Genomic DNA, 18,694 nt, shown 5'->3' on the forward strand with positions numbered 1-18,694 from the left:
AATGTAAACATGCAGAGAGTGGAATATTCTAATATTGTGATGTATATTAGTGTTCCTTGGGTTAGCATGTTAGCTAGAGACTGTGGCTGTGACTAATCCCTCAGGAGACAGGTGTTCATTAATTTCAATCATAATTCACTAACAGGACTATTGATTAAAAAATTAAAAAATTAGAAGGTGAGGAAGGCAGGCAAAGCAAGGATGGTTATAAACAAAATCATTTGCTATCTCAAGATAGATGGTCTTAAGTTTAATATTCTTTGTAAGTGGACAATCTCAGGAAGACTAGCTTGACAAAATAGCTCATTGAAATATTCCAGCTCTTTGATTCAACACTTGACAAATGGAACAGACATGATTAGTTTTGGTCTGCAAGTGTGATGTTTGCATCGATTTTTTTTGCTCTGAGGATCATTGCTGAATTTCAAAATGGAAACTGTCATTAACACTTCATTCCTTCAGATTTCCCACCCTCAACCATCATTTCACCAATTGCCTTTTTTAATGAAGAAAAGTGATGAAAAATAGTGAGCTGTCAGCAGCTGTTTTTCCAGCTACAGATCTATGCGTGTAACCACATATTTATTATTCATCTGCTCTTCTCTCCCAAACTGTCTTTAAAAATAACAATTTATTTTTGAACTACTTGTAGCAATATTTAACCACTGAACCCTTTAATTACTTAAACTACTGACAAGCAGGGCTCACTCAATTGCTGAGATAATAGTTTTGTACGTGCAAGCTGAATTAAAAAGGTAAATGAATGAACGTTTCAATTTTTTTAATAATCTGCAAGTTTTGAGTAGAAGCTGAATTTTCCTGAGTGGTAAAGATGCCACCTAAATATATACATGTGTGTGTGTGCAGGTATGTATATACATACAGAAGTATCTGTTTTATCTATTTCCTTGGCCAAGTATTTTGTGTTCAGCTTTTTTTCAGATATGCATTGTCGTATAAAAGGTGCACATCTAAACTAAGGTTGTCACCTACATGGCTTCTTGGTACACTGAAAGAAACTGTCACCTGCAAAGGACATGTCACAAGATTTGCAATCCTCATTTAGCACAGGATTGAATACATACAAAAAGGGTTTACCTTTCCCCTTCAGCTAAAGAGGAATCCCAGATTTCTTTTCTACAATAGACACCTTCTTTTAGAAGGATAAAATTTTGGGACAATCCCCCAGCATTGCTTAGAAACATATAGCCAAAAAGTGAGCCTGTCATATGGTCGGGAACACTTCCCTAAATCTTTATACTTTTCTTGGCTCTTAAACTTAGTGTAAGTCTGTTTTGGATTTCATCAGCATTTTATTATTTATCAGTGCCAAATACTCAGGATACCATGAAAATAAATGGAACTGAAAAGCAGGAATACCAATTTTTATTCTGAGTTGTAACTTGATGTGAAGAAAGCAGATTTAAGATCCCTGTGTATGTCACATGGGACTCTTCAGAGCCATCAAAGCCCACAAGCTCTATGGACTAGGACTTGACAGAGAAAAAGGGAGGCCAAGCACACAGTCTGCCCTATGCACTCCACAGCCCTCAAGCTACAAAGAATTTGGGGATCCCTATATTTCAGATCCACTTTGCTCCTGCTGTCTCACATGAAGGGATATACACATGTTCTTACCAACTAAAACACACACAGATGAGCTTCGAGCACCACAATCCCACAAAATCCTTTTTTTCACAAATATCACTTTTCATCCAAGTTTTCATGCAATATAAATGTGTTCTATACTAATGCCCTATTAATTTACCATTGCTCACTCTCTAGTGAGAAAATAATTATAATAATAGTAATAATAATGCCATGAGAGACAAGAATGATTCTAGGGTCTTCTTAAGTATAGTTTTCCCACTCCCATAATAGAAGTGATGACTTTTTAAACAGAACATAGAAAAAGTGTGCCCTAGCTAATTTAAAAGATAAAAATTAAAAAAATATTTTGTAGATAAGGAACCATTCATTCAGAGCTAAGTACATATTGGAGACTGTTAATTGACTAAATTATAGATTACCCCATCTTTGACTTCACAGACACTTGGATTTCCTCGAGGACTGATGTCCTTACTGCTCAAATATCTCATTTTAAACATGATGCTTTCCCTTACCCAACTAATTAACTATAGGATCATGTTTGGCATATTTCCTAAAACCATTCCTATGAAATAAGGACTTCTTGTAAAGCTCTTCCAAAGAGAGAACAGAAGGTGCAAGAAGGAAATGTGGTGTTGCCATTTCAATCAGCTGGGAACTAGGAAATCTCCCTGGAGCTGAAGAACTGGGCTCCAACTTCTTTCTTAACAAAGCATCCACTTCATGAGGACATGGCAAATTTCTTTTCTTTCTGCCCTCTCCATCACTCCTGAATGTTAAAAATGGGTTCAAATCTCCTCACACAGAGAACAATCTCTTCCTTTCACCTCAAAAAAGATCTTCAGCAGTAATCTGCCACAGAAAAGGCAATCTTCCAGGTTCAATAGAATTTTGTGAGAAAGGGATGAGTGATAACTAACTCCAAGAGAATTTTACAGCTGTGAGCCAGAAATGGACAAAAGTACTTCTGTGAATTATAAACTGTGCATCAGAGAAGACAGCACTTAAACACATCCTTCAGAATTCCCTACTGACTATTTACAGTATTTTATACTTAAATCCAGGCTCAGCTTCATAACTTTATGGTATGTATAAATGTCCAAGCAAGGAACAAAGTCACTCAGTATTCCTGTTATAGCGCACCCAGAGAGACAGGCTACACTGTACAAGTAGATTAATTTTTGAGTGATCGGATTTACTCCCCCACAGAACATGTATTTCTTTACTCTCTACAGAGGGTGCCTACAAAACTAAGATTCCTACTTTATATGTCTAATCTAAGCTTCTGAAATACAGTGAGTATGGATTTGGTTTTGCAAGATTTATGTTTATCTCTTTTCAATACCTAACTTCCACAAAACTGAGTCAAATCATTCGTGCCTGAGCTCTAGGTTACATCAGCCAATCTTTCAAACAGAAGTGCTGTTAGAGCTAGCAATCATATTCTACTTTCCTGGGACTGGATCCATCCTGTTAACTCAAAGACAGAAACAAGTTATTCTGAATTCAGAAATTATTTGTAAGTGAAAAATGCCAGGACAAACTGCTAGGAATATTAATGATGAATATGTCAACCAGTTCTAATAAGCATAATGAAGAAAAGCCTGGTAAAAACTCACTAGACAACATGCAATTAAATATAAAACTATTAATGAATTTCAAGTTTTATGTTCCAGATGAGAGAACCCACTATTACAGAAAAACAGCTAATGACATATTTGCATTGTTCTTCAAGGATATTTCTTCTAATTAAGCTTTAAAATTCAGCGTAATCAGAGGAAAAAAATACTTGAGAACCAAGTTTTTGAAAAATAGGTGTTCACAATGTAAATAGCTAGCAGACACATTAAAATAAGAAATACATAATTATTTTTGCAATAAAAGACTGCTACTTAGAGTTTACTTTTTGAACAGTCAAGTATCTATTTGTTCAGACAAGTACACAAAATTTTTACATGAAAATTAAGGATTTTTTTATTTTTATTGAATTTAAAAATACCCCTCTTTCAACTGATATATCTACACATTATGCTACCACAGTCATAATTTGTTTATCTTGATCAAAAATAAAGAAAAACAGTCAGAAATACAGAGTTTTTCTGGAAATATTTTGCAGCATCCTTTAGTGGAGAGAGAAGCCTCAGTCCATTACTACAGAGAAACCAAAAGGCAAAAGCAAACAAAAGAAGACAAATTCTAAGGATCATTGATTTGCAAAGAGGGCACGTGCGCAGGTGCTCAGCCACTCTGTGGTTTTATCTTACAGTGTGGCCTGAGGAGGGGACAGTTTCAGGGAAATAATATGGCTCCAAATTATCACAAGTATATTCCAAAATTCATTGACTCCATCAAAATGGTTTTTGAAGATATAGTCATATTTGCACTAGAGAATAAATCTATGAGTTTTCAGAGGAGACAAAAAGACATTAGGAAGCAACATGTGCATATATATGTCCAGATGACACAGCCTGGGCACTTACTATCCAGTCAGAACTTTTTAAATAGTTTGTTCCAGAATAAAGTAGCACCTTCCTGGCAAAGATTTGTGACCAATAATAATGATGGTAACATTTTTTTTAAAGATTTGTAAAGCATTATACAAGAATTGACCTATTTTTCAAAATAACACCTTACTAAATTCAGCATAGTTTCCTCAACAGAGCTTTATATATTCAATCACTGCCTAGCAAGTGTCCTTTAAGTCTTGCTTAAATCTTACACTGGGGTTTTTCATGTTCACCAAGGTTGAACACCATTCTCTTAGAGAAATCCCTCCTTTTGCTATGAGGTCTCTTTTCTTTGAATAGCACTCCAGAAAGTTTTAACCCAGGTTTTCTAGAGTTCTAATTGTGCCTTCATAGACTAACCTCTAGATGGGAGAAAGCCTTGAGGGAAAGCACAGGTATGCATACACGTGTTCCTAATACACACATTCCTACACCATTCCTTCTACATAATGCGGTAACTGTTCTTCACATACTGGCAGCCACAGAATTCCCTAAGTTAGACACCTACTGGTTTTGCCATTAATAGCTTCAATATAAATGAAATAATCCATGCCTTCCCTATGCTCCAGCAAGAGTTCTCTCTGCTTCCCTTCTTCTCTGAGTTCTATTTAAGTTGTGAAGAAGAGAACCTCTTTTTCTGGGCATACAGCACCCAAAGACAGCTCTAACTAACAGAACCACTAGCCTTAAAAATAAGAAAATCAAATTTTCTTATTTTTTTCACTACTGTGAGCTAGTATTTTACATTTTCCAGGACTATGCCTATGTTTCCAACTAATAATTCTGAGTCTGGCTAACCTGAAATTTGGTATGGCCACTATTTATGTCTTCAAACCTTAGCAGTTCTGAAGACATAACTTTATCTCATCATATTTCTCAAAAGAGACAAGTTGTACCAAGAGATCCACAGGGATTAAAACAAGCACAAATCTTCATTTTCTGTACACCTGTAATGAGAAATCATTACCCTTGTCAGGTACTTCTTCCCTTTCATCTTTTAACTTGAAGCAAGGGAGGTGTCAGATGAGAGATGAACTTGGGGATAATTATTCAATTAATTTACTCAAAATAGCAACAGATTGGTGCTAACTAGTTCTGTTGTATGTTCTGATTGTTCTCCACCAGCTCAAAGAAGACTTTTAAATTGAATGGGAAAACAAGGGTTCAACCATCTGTGTGTTTAGTGTTTCGTTTTCCCTTAGCTAATTTACTGTCATGCATTTGGTATGCAAATGAACTTAACTGGACATTTACTATCAAGTTCATAAAAAGGTGATTCTCTCTGGTACATTTAACAGAATTAGTAGTTTAAAAATGCATATGGTTCCCTATTAGCTTCAACCTTCAACCGGTAAAGGAAACTTCAGGTTTTTAGATCATATCACCACAAAAGCAGATCACCTCTTTTCATTAAGTCTCTGTCTGAGAAGCTCACAGACAAGTAAATTACTAACTTCAGTTCACTGACATCAAAATTAATTGAAGAGAGAGGGTATGGTGAAATCAGGAGCAGTTAGGTAGCTGTGTAGACTTGAGACAAAACTAAAAACGAAGGCCCAGGTTATAAATACAATTTATTAATATTTTTTTCAGCAAGCCAGTGCACTGAAGTAATATTTTCAGGTACCTAAATCAACAAATACATAATGTGTGTAGTCATCTGCTGAAATTACTGAAACTTTCAAACACTTAATTTTATGTTTATCTTGGTAGAGTACTATCACAAATTGCAGAAACATTTACACTAGATGAAATTAATGCTAATTTGAAAAACAAAACCAAATTTTTATTATTTCATTTAAATTCAATATTTTTAAAACTTACTAGGCCTAATAGTGATATAAGAGAATTATGCTTTCAGAATAAAAAAAAAAATGGGGCAGGAATGAGACTACTTGCATTCAGGGTTTATCCACACAAATATGCATTTTATGTAGATAAGTAGTCTTCATTCACCATACATTTGAGTCTAAAACAGCTGTCTCTGAAAGGCTGTGCTTCCACAGTCATTCTTGACTGTGAAGAAAAATATGCTTCAGTTTTTCTCCATATGACTTTGCCTGATGTGCAAACATAAGGCACAATTCAGCTGCTCACTTCTCAGCTGTGAAGGGACTTTGCTGCCATTGCTTCAGGGAAAAATAAATTAGTCACAAATTATATGGCTGTTAATAAACAGCCATAACCAACTGGTAAAAGGCAATCTTTTGGGGAAAAAAAAAATCCTTTGAGAGTGCTTTTTATCGTATTGGATACAAACTGCACAGGGCTAGAAGGTACCTTTCAGTGAGGGACCACAACAGTGGGAGTGAGAATCGCCTCTGTAGCGTCCTCAGCTCCTGAAGGCAGAGAACTGGGGCAATGAGAGGATACTTAGGCTGATTAAAGGTTTGTTACTCTTGATCTGCTCTTTAAGACTTCTCCATATTCTGGCTTTTGCAGCCAGAATATCTTCTATTCTGTGAGACCCTGCATTTGCTGTTCAGAGACAGCAGGTCATCCCTTCACAAAAATGTTTTTTAAAAGCCTCCTTTATTAATCCTGTCATGTTCTCTCAGCATATGCATTTATACTAAAACATGAAGTGAGACCACCCTTTCTTAGATATGGGCCAGCCCTTTACCCTTATTCCACCGACCATGTCCCTTAATCCTGCTGTCAGTCACACCAGGTAAGACATACTCTAATGCAAATAAAAATCAAATAAATTGAAGTCTTCATTAACTGTTTTGAGGAAAAATCCAAGTATTTTCAAATTACTTCCTGGCCTCATCCACACTCCGAAAAAGAAAATTTCAGTAATGTGGCACAGCATTGCTAAAATTCACATTGCTCTGCAATTATGTATGTAGAATATGTATATTATCCCTTTCACATTTGTCAAGACATAGTGTGATGCTGTGTCTTCTATGTCTTACCAATCTCTCATTTCCTGCATCCTCTCTGCCAGGTTCCCTTACCTGCTTGTGGGTCTCCCAAACTTTCCTTGCAACCTTGTCCACTTGGAAAACTTTCTAAGCAAGATAGAATAAAAGCTTTTTTGTTGTTCTTCCAATACTCCTTTTGAATTGCTTTGTCTGTGGGACCTACACAGTTCTGAAGATGAGATCACCATTATCACACTAACCAATATTAACACTTTGGAGTCCCACTCACTGTATCTACCTGTTCCTTCTCCCTAGTGAATCTTACCTAAAAATTATCCTTTCACCACAATTGAAGACCACATCATGCACAAGATGTGAAGTGTCATCGCCAGATTCTACCAAGAACCTAAACTAGTTAATGGGAAAAGTTAGTACTGGGAAAGGACAGGAAAGAAAAGGAAAGCAAGAGCAGAGCTAAAGCAAACAAAGTATGAGGAAAGGAACTGGAGTAAATATCTGAGCACAGGGAAAAAAACGTCCTAGGTTACAATTGTGAAGACCATTTAGGGAGAACTGTGAGAATCCCCCGTGGGCTTCAGATTCCCCCTTTCCATTTGTGACAGAGCTATTATTTTCAGGAACCCTTTGTCTCTGCTCCCAAAGACAACTTTTCTAGGCACAGCACCTACTAATTCCCTTTCACCTGAGCAGAACTAGATTTTTTTTTTTTCCTTCTGGAAAGTTGGTCTGAATGAAGCTTTAGGCCCCAGAGGATGAAAAACTCTCCCAAATATTTCTGGATCAAGAAACTGGGGAAAGAAATAACCCAATCCAAGTTGCAGTTTTCCCCTCCCACTTTTTTACAGTTTGCAGTTGCTTTCCTCTCCAAAAGAAAGGTAATAGTCTTGGCATAAGAAACAGACTATAAAAAATGTACTCAACCCAAATGCTAAGCTTCCTCAGTGCCAAATGCTCATTTAAGGAAACATGTGTGTATGCTGGAATAAATTTTACTACAGTTAAATGGAGGGAAATCTTAAGGCACACCAGTCAGACTCGAGGCAACATTTTGGATTCACTGTGATGAACCCTGCTGCTCTGACTTGGAGGCAAAGTTTACCTCCTGATTGGAAACAGCTTGGAAGTAATTTCAGACACACTTCATAATACAAGCACCCTAGAATGAGAACTAGAATTGAGGCATCCAAAATCTTCAGGAAATCTTCTGAGTAGATTTCTAGATTTAAGAAATGCACATATCAAATCCTAAATTTCCTAGAAGCAAAATCTAGAAATCTGATTTTCCAGCTGAGATTATTTAGCATTGTCACCTAAGAGCTACTGTTGACAAGGTGTTTATCCTCAGGCTAGGTGTTCCTCTTCACACCTTCTTTGCCAGTTTCACTCTCAATGATAACATGTAAGTATCTCTTTTTGATAGGAGATTCATGAAGCACACAGTTCCCAGTACATTCAGCAGCCTAGTGATTAAAGTAGTTCTGGATTCCCTTCTAACAAATTCTTCATTTTCAACTTCAATCCAGCACACCTTTATGTAAGCAGAAGGACCTAACAATGAAGACACTGATGATTCTTCCTGGAAGAACTTTTAGAGATGCTCTGCAGTCTACAAATAAATACCTATTTATAGGCTAGAGGGAGGAGGAACAGGTCATAAACTGACACAAAGGCTCACAGAATTGGTCAGGATACTCCTGTGGGACAGGTCAGTTCAAATCCCTGCTTCAATAAATATTTATTAATCTATACCATTTGAACAGCTTGGAAAACAATGGGTGCTTGTTTAAGAATACCTTGCCTGACAGTTATGACATTCCTCCAGGCTTACTGTGACAGTGAACCAACGTAAACTAATTCTTACTGTCTTAGAATGGGATGAAGATGGCAAGAAAATGTGTTTTAAAGAGAATACTACATGGGAGCAGACTCCAGAGCTCATCTTCTCTGGTGGAACTAATTTCTTAGCTATCTTTGAGTAAATGGCCATAGGCCCCATTGCTATCTTCAGTGTTTCTTTCTGTCTAGTTTATGTTATTCAGCTTTCTTATTTCTGTGTTTTTTTTCTTGGGCAATTAATTGTCTCCAGACGAGAGGATCTTATTGCAGATAAGGATGCCCAACCCAAGGCTGTAGTATTTTCAATGTTACAGCACCTAGATAATTTTCTGACTTTAACCATACCTGTTTTGGTTAGAATGGATATTACTGACCAGAGATTTGTTGTATTCATCCATAAATATAGTAAAGTAAAAATAGGTTTATACTGGATATTCAGAAACCTTGCTGCATGCTATTTGGAATCCTGCACCATTCCTAGCAGAATTACATCACTCCAGGAATTATTCAACCAAAAAAAAAGTAAAATCAGTTTTTTACTCCAAGTAAATCAAGCATGCATGAGGTTCTGGTCAGATTTTCAGTTCTTGTTTGCTTCAAGATCTAATGCTCTTGCGAAAAGAAAACTGAAAGGAAAACATACAGACTAACATTAAATAAAAATATTCACTACAGGTTAAATTAAAGACAAGAAGATGCCTCTTTCACTGTTACAGTGTTATGGGCTTTGCAGGCTCATAGATGCTTCATGTTACTACCAGATTCACAACCACACACACATATCTTATATTTTTAAAGAATAAGATTTCTTTTTGCAATTAACTGCATTCATAATTTCCCTGCCACTGTTACAGTGAAGGATCAGTGCCACCTACAGACAGGGATCAGAGTGGAGTCAACTCAATGTGAAGGAAAGTAAGAAAGCATCTCAAATGTTAAATCCTGGAACTTCTAGTTAAAACAATCCCTCGGTAAAGAGCAAGGGCTGACATCAAGATTCACAGAAATACTCAGATCTTTTCATCTGCTAATGCTTACTGATCACAAGCATTTCCTTAACAAGTCACTACAAAAGATGAATTCTGGATGCTGCATTTAGCTGTATCACATGTCCAAATGCAAACCTCATGCACATCTGAATAAAGCAGAATACACTGCTGTCAGCTCCTTTTCTGTGCATCTAGCTAATCTTTGTTGGTTGTTATCTGAGTCAGTTCAAAGGGGAAGAACTCTTCCCCCTCAATTATGAGTGCCAATTAGATTCTGGTTTAATGATCCAGACACAATTAAACCCAGCCAACTTCTCACCCCAGACTAGACTGTATTAAACCAAACCTAAAACTTCAGAAGAGATTACAGGAAGGCTGGCAGAACCGAGCTCATTAATCAAGCTAGTTTAAGTGTTGGCAGAGTCATTGTTTCTCTTTCTTCTGGAGAAAGGAAGATAGGAGCAGAGGGGACTATTCCAGTCTAATCTCTTTAAACCCAAACCAGTTTGCCTACCCTTCCTGCCCTCGTACACATATAAATCCATACACACATCCATGTGTAAACAGGACAAACTGTGATGGAAGGGCATTAAATATTTACATATAAATAATGGTGGGGGTGTGCATGTGTGTTTGTATGTAAGAGAGGCTAATCTAGCACCACTGATACAGCACAGAAAGCACACAATTCACAATTCACCCACCTCGCCAAGAGACCTGTGGCCACTGTAGCACAAAGGCTTCAGTTCAGAGAGGGGCGGCTGCTGTAGGTGTGGAGAAACAAAGATTGCTGCAGCCTTTGAAAGCCAGCACATGTCTCGTTGCTGGTGATGGATAGAAGAAATACAGCACAACTAAGGCTCATGAGAATAAGGAAATCAAGCTTTTTATTTCTTCTTCTGCTGTACACTTCCTGCATAACCTTGTTGCTAGTCTCTCAGAGACTAAGTTTTGCTATGTGTTAAAGAGGGTTAGTAGTACTTACTTACCTGACAGATATGAGATTAGGTTAAACCACCTAAAGCCTGGAGACTCTCCTAGGGAGAGTTCATTTGCAGAAGTAGTTATTAACTATTAGTGCTGGACTGGCATATTGCAGGCAAACTCAGCAGCTTTGGGGATTTTAAAAAAGAGTAGGAAGTCATTGCTGACCTCTCCTTTTAAATCTTACTTACTTTGACCTTCTGTTTCACATACTAGGGCAAATATGGTTTTATGAGTTGCCAGGAATTTCTCCAAAATTATTTATTGCCATCATTCATTTTACCCAGAAACAGTCTGAGTACAGAAAGAATGAAGAAAAACAGGCTCAAAGATCTGTAATGTAACACAGCAGACTGTTAAAAAAGTGATAAGATTCTGCTGTAGAAACCATGTTTTATGCACTTCCTTTTTATTTTTAATCTTCTGTTTGAATAAAAAAATCAAATAAATAATTTAGACATAGAAAAGAATTTCTTAAAATTACATTACATTTTATACTTTCTCAAAAAGCTAAAAGTTTTAAGCAACTTTATTTTGCAAATCTGCTAATTTTTATCTATGCCTTTTTAGAGAGATGATCAACTGATAATTGCTTCCATAATCTTAGAAAAATTTTTAAATTCCTGAAGTCACCTTTCACATTCTGTTGATTCATGTTACTTTATTTGTGGTAGCAAAATATATAAAATATAATTTAGCTATCGAGACCCCAATCAGCATATCAGTAGATTGCATTGTATAATTAAAATAGATGTATACTTTCACAATTTAGTGAATTAAAATTTCAAAGATTATTAAGTATCCTCATATCCATCTCACAAATAACAGTTAAAATAAGTTAAAGTGTCTTGTACTTTATAACTGGATCAAATTGATTTGAAATAGCAATTTCCAAAAGCTCTGCAGAACTGATGTAAATCAATTATTCCAGACGAATGAAACTCACAACCTGCTCATCTATCTTGCAGTATGGGAAAGTTCTTCATTTATTATCACCAGTCTGCTCTTGAATTATACACTCCAATTTTTTCTACTTTTGAATGATACACTATTAGGAAAAATTTTAAAAACAAAGCCAGGTTCTTGAAAAATATTTTAGTTATGACAGCAGACATAATCAGTCCTCAGCAGAGAGAAATGGGTTACACTACAACCAAGTCCTACATCCTAATTTTTCCTGCCAACACATTACATGGTTGGACCTAACAGTTATCCCACTGTCTCAATTATTTCTCTATACAGTAGAAAATGTAGTATTTAAATCAAATAGAAGTCATTATTTATTTATGTTGACAAAGTACACTAGAAAGTGTAAGGTTTGTTATTCAAGCCAAGTATCACCACAGTGATACTGTGCATATAATATTTACTAATCCTGAGCATTTTGCATTTTTTTGACAACATATGCCATGGGAATTTGGGGGGAAATGGAGAGGGAAAATGGCATACTTCAGAATTGAACTAAATCTAAACTAAATAATAAGCTTTATTTAAATGTTATAGGTTAGAAACATTGCTAACACAGAACCTTATTCAGCAGTTAGTGTAATATGACTGCTAGATGCTTTTTTTACCTATTAAAGAGATTGTTAGCCATTTGTTTAATCTGACATCTTTATTTAGAATTACATCTGCAGTTAGAACCTCTTTTGATGCAAGTCTTAATTATGTTAAGGTATAGAAGCAGGAGTTTAAGTCCAGATTTTGGTTTCTTTAATGGATATGCTCATTATTTACAGATGTTTATATACCTCTCATCACAGTAGTTCCTGTGTGCCAAAAATTCAGTCTGCACTATAACCTATTCCTACATTCCCTCCCAGGTTCCACAAATAAATTGGAACGTTAATCTACTGTGAAATTTTGTACATTTTGTTATAAATTTTTAACTAAGATAACGTTAGCCTATTTTGTTTTCCATTAGTACAAAAAGAAGATGGAAACACAGAAACTCACCCTGAAACAAATATTTTCTCTGTTAAGTGAAAAGCTGAGCACTGGTTCTCAGCACTGCTCCCCACTGCCAATGAGGCTTTAGGCAGGCAGACTGAAATCTGCCTCCTAAAAATGTTTTTTTTCATGGAAATATAAGGCAACACTTTATTTCAGGACAGACCCATTCAGTGCATATTGGGTCAGGCTGTTCAATGTATGAATCTCTTCATCTGTAAAATAAGATGCTAATAATATTCTATAATTAAACAGACACACAGACTCTTTAAAAAGGTGTAGTTCTCTAACATTCTTCAAAAGCAATCATCTTCACAGCTGAGGAATGAGAAAATGGAGTAGCAATTACAAGTTTTTCCCCGGTGCTCCACAGCAAATGAGTACAAGTACTGGATTTCATGAATGTTAAGTTAAATCTTCACACACATTTGACAGGAAGGACACAGGCACATTAGATCTTGCCCTAGAACAAGGAGGTGGATTAAATAACAATTGGGGTTGCTTCTAATCCTTGGATACCACACTGGGCTGCCCTGTCACTCTGCAACTTTTTAAATGTCTGTGTAGATGAGGGCAGGTAATGGACTAACAACTTGATATTATGTGCATCCATTGTAAATGTAGGCAGAAAACTTGATGCAAAAAATGTTAATGCAAAAGTAGCTATTGGCATTTTGAAAATATGATGGGTAGGCTCTGAGTTTTTTATAAAAGAAAAAGTCCTTTCCTTTGACAAATATTTTTGTGGAGAATTTATATTGCCAAGCAAAATTTCAATAGATCAGAAGAGCATAACATACTGTTTATCTATTGGGTAATGTGATTGGCAATCTTCTTGATATGTACCATCTGTGCCTAGGGCATTGAAAAGTTCTTTGAAAATTCAATTATTTGATTATGAAATATTTCTTTTTGCTGAATTCTGCAAAACTGCTTTCTGGATTGAATAGTAAACACCTAGAAAATGATTTGTGTCCCTGGACTGATACATAATAGATGTTGATTCCTCACAAAGCAGACAACAAGCATTCTGTGGGACAGCACTATAAATACAAAAGTTTGGTTGTTTTTTTTTTAATATACCACAGTCATATCCATTTTATCTTTAATTCAAGAATAGAACAAAAAATCCTATACAATCAGTTCAGATAAAGTGAAAGTGACCTTCAGTTTGTTTTTCTATGACATACATCAAACCATTCTTAATGCCAGTATATTTTCTTTAATGAGTCAAATAATTTTGCCAGAGGGAATTATAGTTCCCTGTTATTATCCTTCTGTCTATCAACAGGCCTTGTACAAATATGAGCCAGTTGTAACTGCAAAATTGTTTTCTCATCTGAGCTGCATGTCATATCAGTTACCATAAATACAAAGAAAAAGCACCTGTACTTGCCTTTGGGTCTAAATGTGCACTTTTCAAAGGGTTCTCAGACATCAGGACTCCTGTGAGATTTCCAGCCTCAGAAGGCAATGGTTATCTAATCATGCTAAAGCCCATGTTGGAGAGGAGAATTTGGAAACAAATCAGTCTAATACTGTGCTCTGAAGTGTTGTTGAAAATTAGTGCAAATATCAAATATCCTTCACATTTTTTCCGAAGTAATTAAGATATTTGCAGAAAGACAACTTTGCAACCAACCACAGAAAAGGAAAGAGCATCTCAGTGGAGCTTAATTTACTTATAAACTTCTAGCAAATTAAGACAGTATTAACAGACATATTTCTTTTATTTTTGAAGTACAGAGATGAAATTTTGTGACTGGGGTCACAGAACATTTCAGTATAGCAAATATCAATAGGATATCCTCCTGTGTCTGGGGTCACATAACACCTGCTACAATGGAATCTATGCTGTTCCAGATGATCTTATTAGAGAGATGAAAAAAGGTTGCATGGATTCTAGGAAAAATTAGGCAAATAATGTGAACCAGTAACCAAACTCTAATGTATTCAAGAAATGCAAGATAAAATCTTTTGGAGGCACAGACTATCTGGAAAGAAGAGAGAGGCCGACAGAAGAAAGCACAAATGCTTTTCCTATTTTTTTTTTATGGCCACCACTGGATGAAAAAGTTCTTCACAGTCTAAGTGAAGAACTATTGCTCTTAAATGATGACTATCCTGGTTTTGGAGGACTTCTAAGCTGTGTATAACAAGAACTGATAACCTAATATGCATTCTAAAGTGTTTGTATTTCAAGATTCAGAAGGCAGATTACTTGAATTTCTAAGCTTGCATTTTCCTTAAAATATAATTAAATAAATCTTGGCATTAGATAAAACATTCCAGAATTTTTGTGAACAATTTTTAGAGACTCTGGAAAGTCCTGTGGAGACATTTGTCAAAATAAGTAATGGCATACAAATGGAAAATCTACTCATTGCTGTTTTATATTCAGGACATGCGTGGAAGTAATTGTGAATTATTTGCAGATAGAAAGGTCTAGACACTTTTTAAAAAAATAGGGATCTATAAATGGAAATGCCAACAGACATGAATCGGTTGTGACACTGTGAAAATGATTCGAACACAAATCAATATAGTTGAAATGACCTGACTCTCCTGTAAACAACATAATATTCCAAAATGCTTTTAATAAATCCTAAAATTATTTGGTTTGCTGTAGAATCTGCTTGTTTACTGTTGGATTGTATAGGACTATAGCAAAACCACTGAAGACTATTGGTTCATTACTCACGTGGAATGAACTTTCTATTGCCTTTAGTAGTTCTGCCTTTAGTGCTTTTTTTATTCCATCTCTTATGCAAATTTTAGAATACATTTAATTCAGACTACTTTCAGATAGTTAAAAATCTGTTCATCACATTGATATGGCGAACAATCAGCAGAGATACTGTTATTAATTAAGTCACATAAGATGGAGATGTAAAAGTTTGTTACCAAAAAGTGCTGGCAGATTATGTCAGTAATGTAAGAGATAAGGAGGTTTGGGGATTTTTTAAGGCTTATATTAAGAGAAATTAAAGGTATTGGGCCCCTCACTGCAAGAAAAACATTGAGGCATTGGAGTGTGCTGGTCTCTCCTCCCTGGTAACAAGCAATAGCATTAGGGGAAATGGCTTCAAGTTTTGCCAGGGGAGGTTTAGATTGGATATTAGGAAAAAATTCTTCATGGAAAGGGTTGTCAAGCACTGGAACAGGCTGCCCAGGGAAGTAGCTGAGTCACCATCCCTGGAGGTATTTAAAACGTGTAGATGTGGCACTTAAGGGCATGGTTGAGTGGTGGACTTGGCAGCAGGTTAATGGTTGGGCTCAATGGTCTTTTCCAGCCTAAATGATTCTGTGATTCTTTGTTTTGTGGATATATACCTGCTTAATTAGACATAAATTGCTAAATATTCTGTTGGTCCAAGGAATTCCTACCCCATTCATTTCAATCCACAGGACCAAACATTCAGTTATTATATGAAGAGCTAAATGCCAAATTCAATCAGATTTGATACAGAAAAGTAGATGCTAAAAAGTTCTTGGACAGTAAGACCTGATTCATAGAGTTCTAGGAAGTTTCTACTTCCATTCCTTTCTGTTGTAATATGAGTGAGCAGAGCTTCATCAAGGAGTATTTTCTCAAGCAGAGCTCCACTTTTCTATCAGTAGAAATCAGTGATATTAGCGTAATGTGAGGAAGTTCATGAACAAAATGCCCAGTTCATACACACTGAGGTTTCTGGTATCTTCTATCTATTCTTTTAGGCTCATTTTAATGGACTAAAAGGGAATGGGGGAGCAGACAGAATGCAAAGTTGTCTATGTTATTAAAATTTTTGAGACTACACAGAATAAGTTGCAGGTTTTGACAAATAGGTCAGGTGTTATCCAGTGCACTGTGTGCTTAGTAGTTGAAGCTTTGTAATTACTTCGAAATAGAAAACCTTATAACCATCACAAAATGTTCATGGTGTTAGGATAGCCAACAGCACAAGCACTGAATTAAATCAACTCTCTGTTTCCCTGTCCTCTGTTTCTGTTTTCTTTAGCAGCCACATTGATGCAATAGCCAGAGCTCATTGCTAGCAATCTAGAAGTTGGAACCCATGTTCATAGAAAGACAGACTTACAACAAAAATAGGTTCTCATTTAATTCATACTTTTCCTGACAAAACAAAACCCATTCTGGCACCCTGAATTTCCCTAAGTGCTCAGGAATCCTTACAGTACTAGGACAGTTTGTCAATTGTCTATTGCCAGCACCCCTAGATGCTGTGCATTTTAAATATGAATAGTTACGTCAGAGATATATTTTTCTTTACATTTCTTGGTTATCTCCCATCTGTTCCTAGTCTTATCAAACTTATGATTTTCTTAATTTACTGGTCACTTGTTCCAGGAAATCGTTATGTTCTCCAGGATTATTTATTCTTCTCATGAAGTGGTGTATGTTACTGGCATCTTTCCTAGAATTAATTTCACTTTTAGCAATATCTCCCCATGGCATCAATACTTTTTTTTTTCCTTTAATTTTTAGAAGATTTATTTTCCACTTCAGTGATTTCCTGTTTCTTTCTGATTCAGGAGTCTGTATATTTTTAATATCTTGTACAATTTTTCTTTCATCTTTAACTTTTCTTTTTCTCACCAGTTTGGCAAGATGGCCTAATCGGTCCTGTGACTCCTTCCAAGAAAAGGAATTATCATAGTATAGATTTTAGGATTGCTATCTAGAGTGGTGATTATTTTCCTACTGTCCTACAATGCTTACAGTGAAGTTAACAGCAAGACCAGCTTCTTATCATGGTACAGAAATGGTAGGGATTTTAGAGTAGATGAAGAAAAACAATGGGATGCAATAAAAAAATAGAGAGACTGTACCATGAAATAGAAAGAAAATATTTAACCATGGTATCATAAAAAAATCCATAGAAGTTTAGTTTTAGAGGACTGTGAATCACTAACTGTCTGATTAACCAGACAAAAGATGATGAGCAGCCATGCAAATACATCAGTCCAAGCAGTCTAGTTCAAAATTCTGTACATTCAGTGGCTCATGAGGAACCATAGCCCTTTTTAAGGCCACGGCTTAGCAGAATCAAACAAGAAAAGAAATTCTGCCACTGTCTTTATTTCACTAAAAACAAATTACAGTACTGTGAACATTGTCTCATCAGATTGTTTGCAGTTTTATCTTTATAAAAGAAACTAAGAGCCAAAGTAACATAGTCTTTCACTTTTTTTTTCTTTAGTTCTTTTTATGAGACATAATTCAGATTAAGAAATTGGCCACCACTGTTAAATGTGTGCTTTATGCCGTATCTAAGACCCCTGCAAGAACAACATTTAAGATTTCCTGATAATTGTTTCTTATGGCAAAAACGGCATATTTGCCCTGAAAGTCTTCTGAATTCCAAAAATTTCAAGTATTAGTAGTAACGAAATGCATTTGTAACTCCTCCAAACTGGGCTCTGTTCAGAGTAAAATGACAATGGAATTGTGAGATACAACAACAATGCTGGGACAGTCCAGCTGTGCCAAGTAAAATATGCTGCAGCTGAACAAATTTTTGTCTGAAGATTTCTTCTTCTTTCTTCTTTCTTCTTCTTCTTTCTTCTTCCTTCTTTCTTCTTCTTCTTTCTTCTCCTCCTTCTTCTTCTTCTTCATAAGCAAAGCCATATAGTAAATCAAGAAAAAACAAATAAACCAAGACTACAATGAAAAGTTATGAAGGCGTTTGGCTTCAGACACAGAAGGCCAGTCTCTCACCTGTAGGAAGAGGACACTACCCAGAAAAGAAACACTCGGAAAGAAAATAAACAAATAAACAGAAAAGACCGAACAGGACCCAGGGCCCATTTTCCTTTCTCATTGCAAGCAACTCAAACATATGTTCTGTGGGGTTTTTGTTGTTATGGATTAGGTGTTTTCTGTTTTTTTCAGTTAATGCTCCCAACCTTAAGTGTCCTATTTGGAAAC

Source organism: Molothrus aeneus, chromosome 4 (genome assembly GCF_037042795.1).
Source record: "Molothrus aeneus isolate 106 chromosome 4, BPBGC_Maene_1.0, whole genome shotgun sequence".
Lineage (NCBI taxonomy): Eukaryota > Metazoa > Chordata > Aves > Passeriformes > Icteridae > Molothrus > Molothrus aeneus.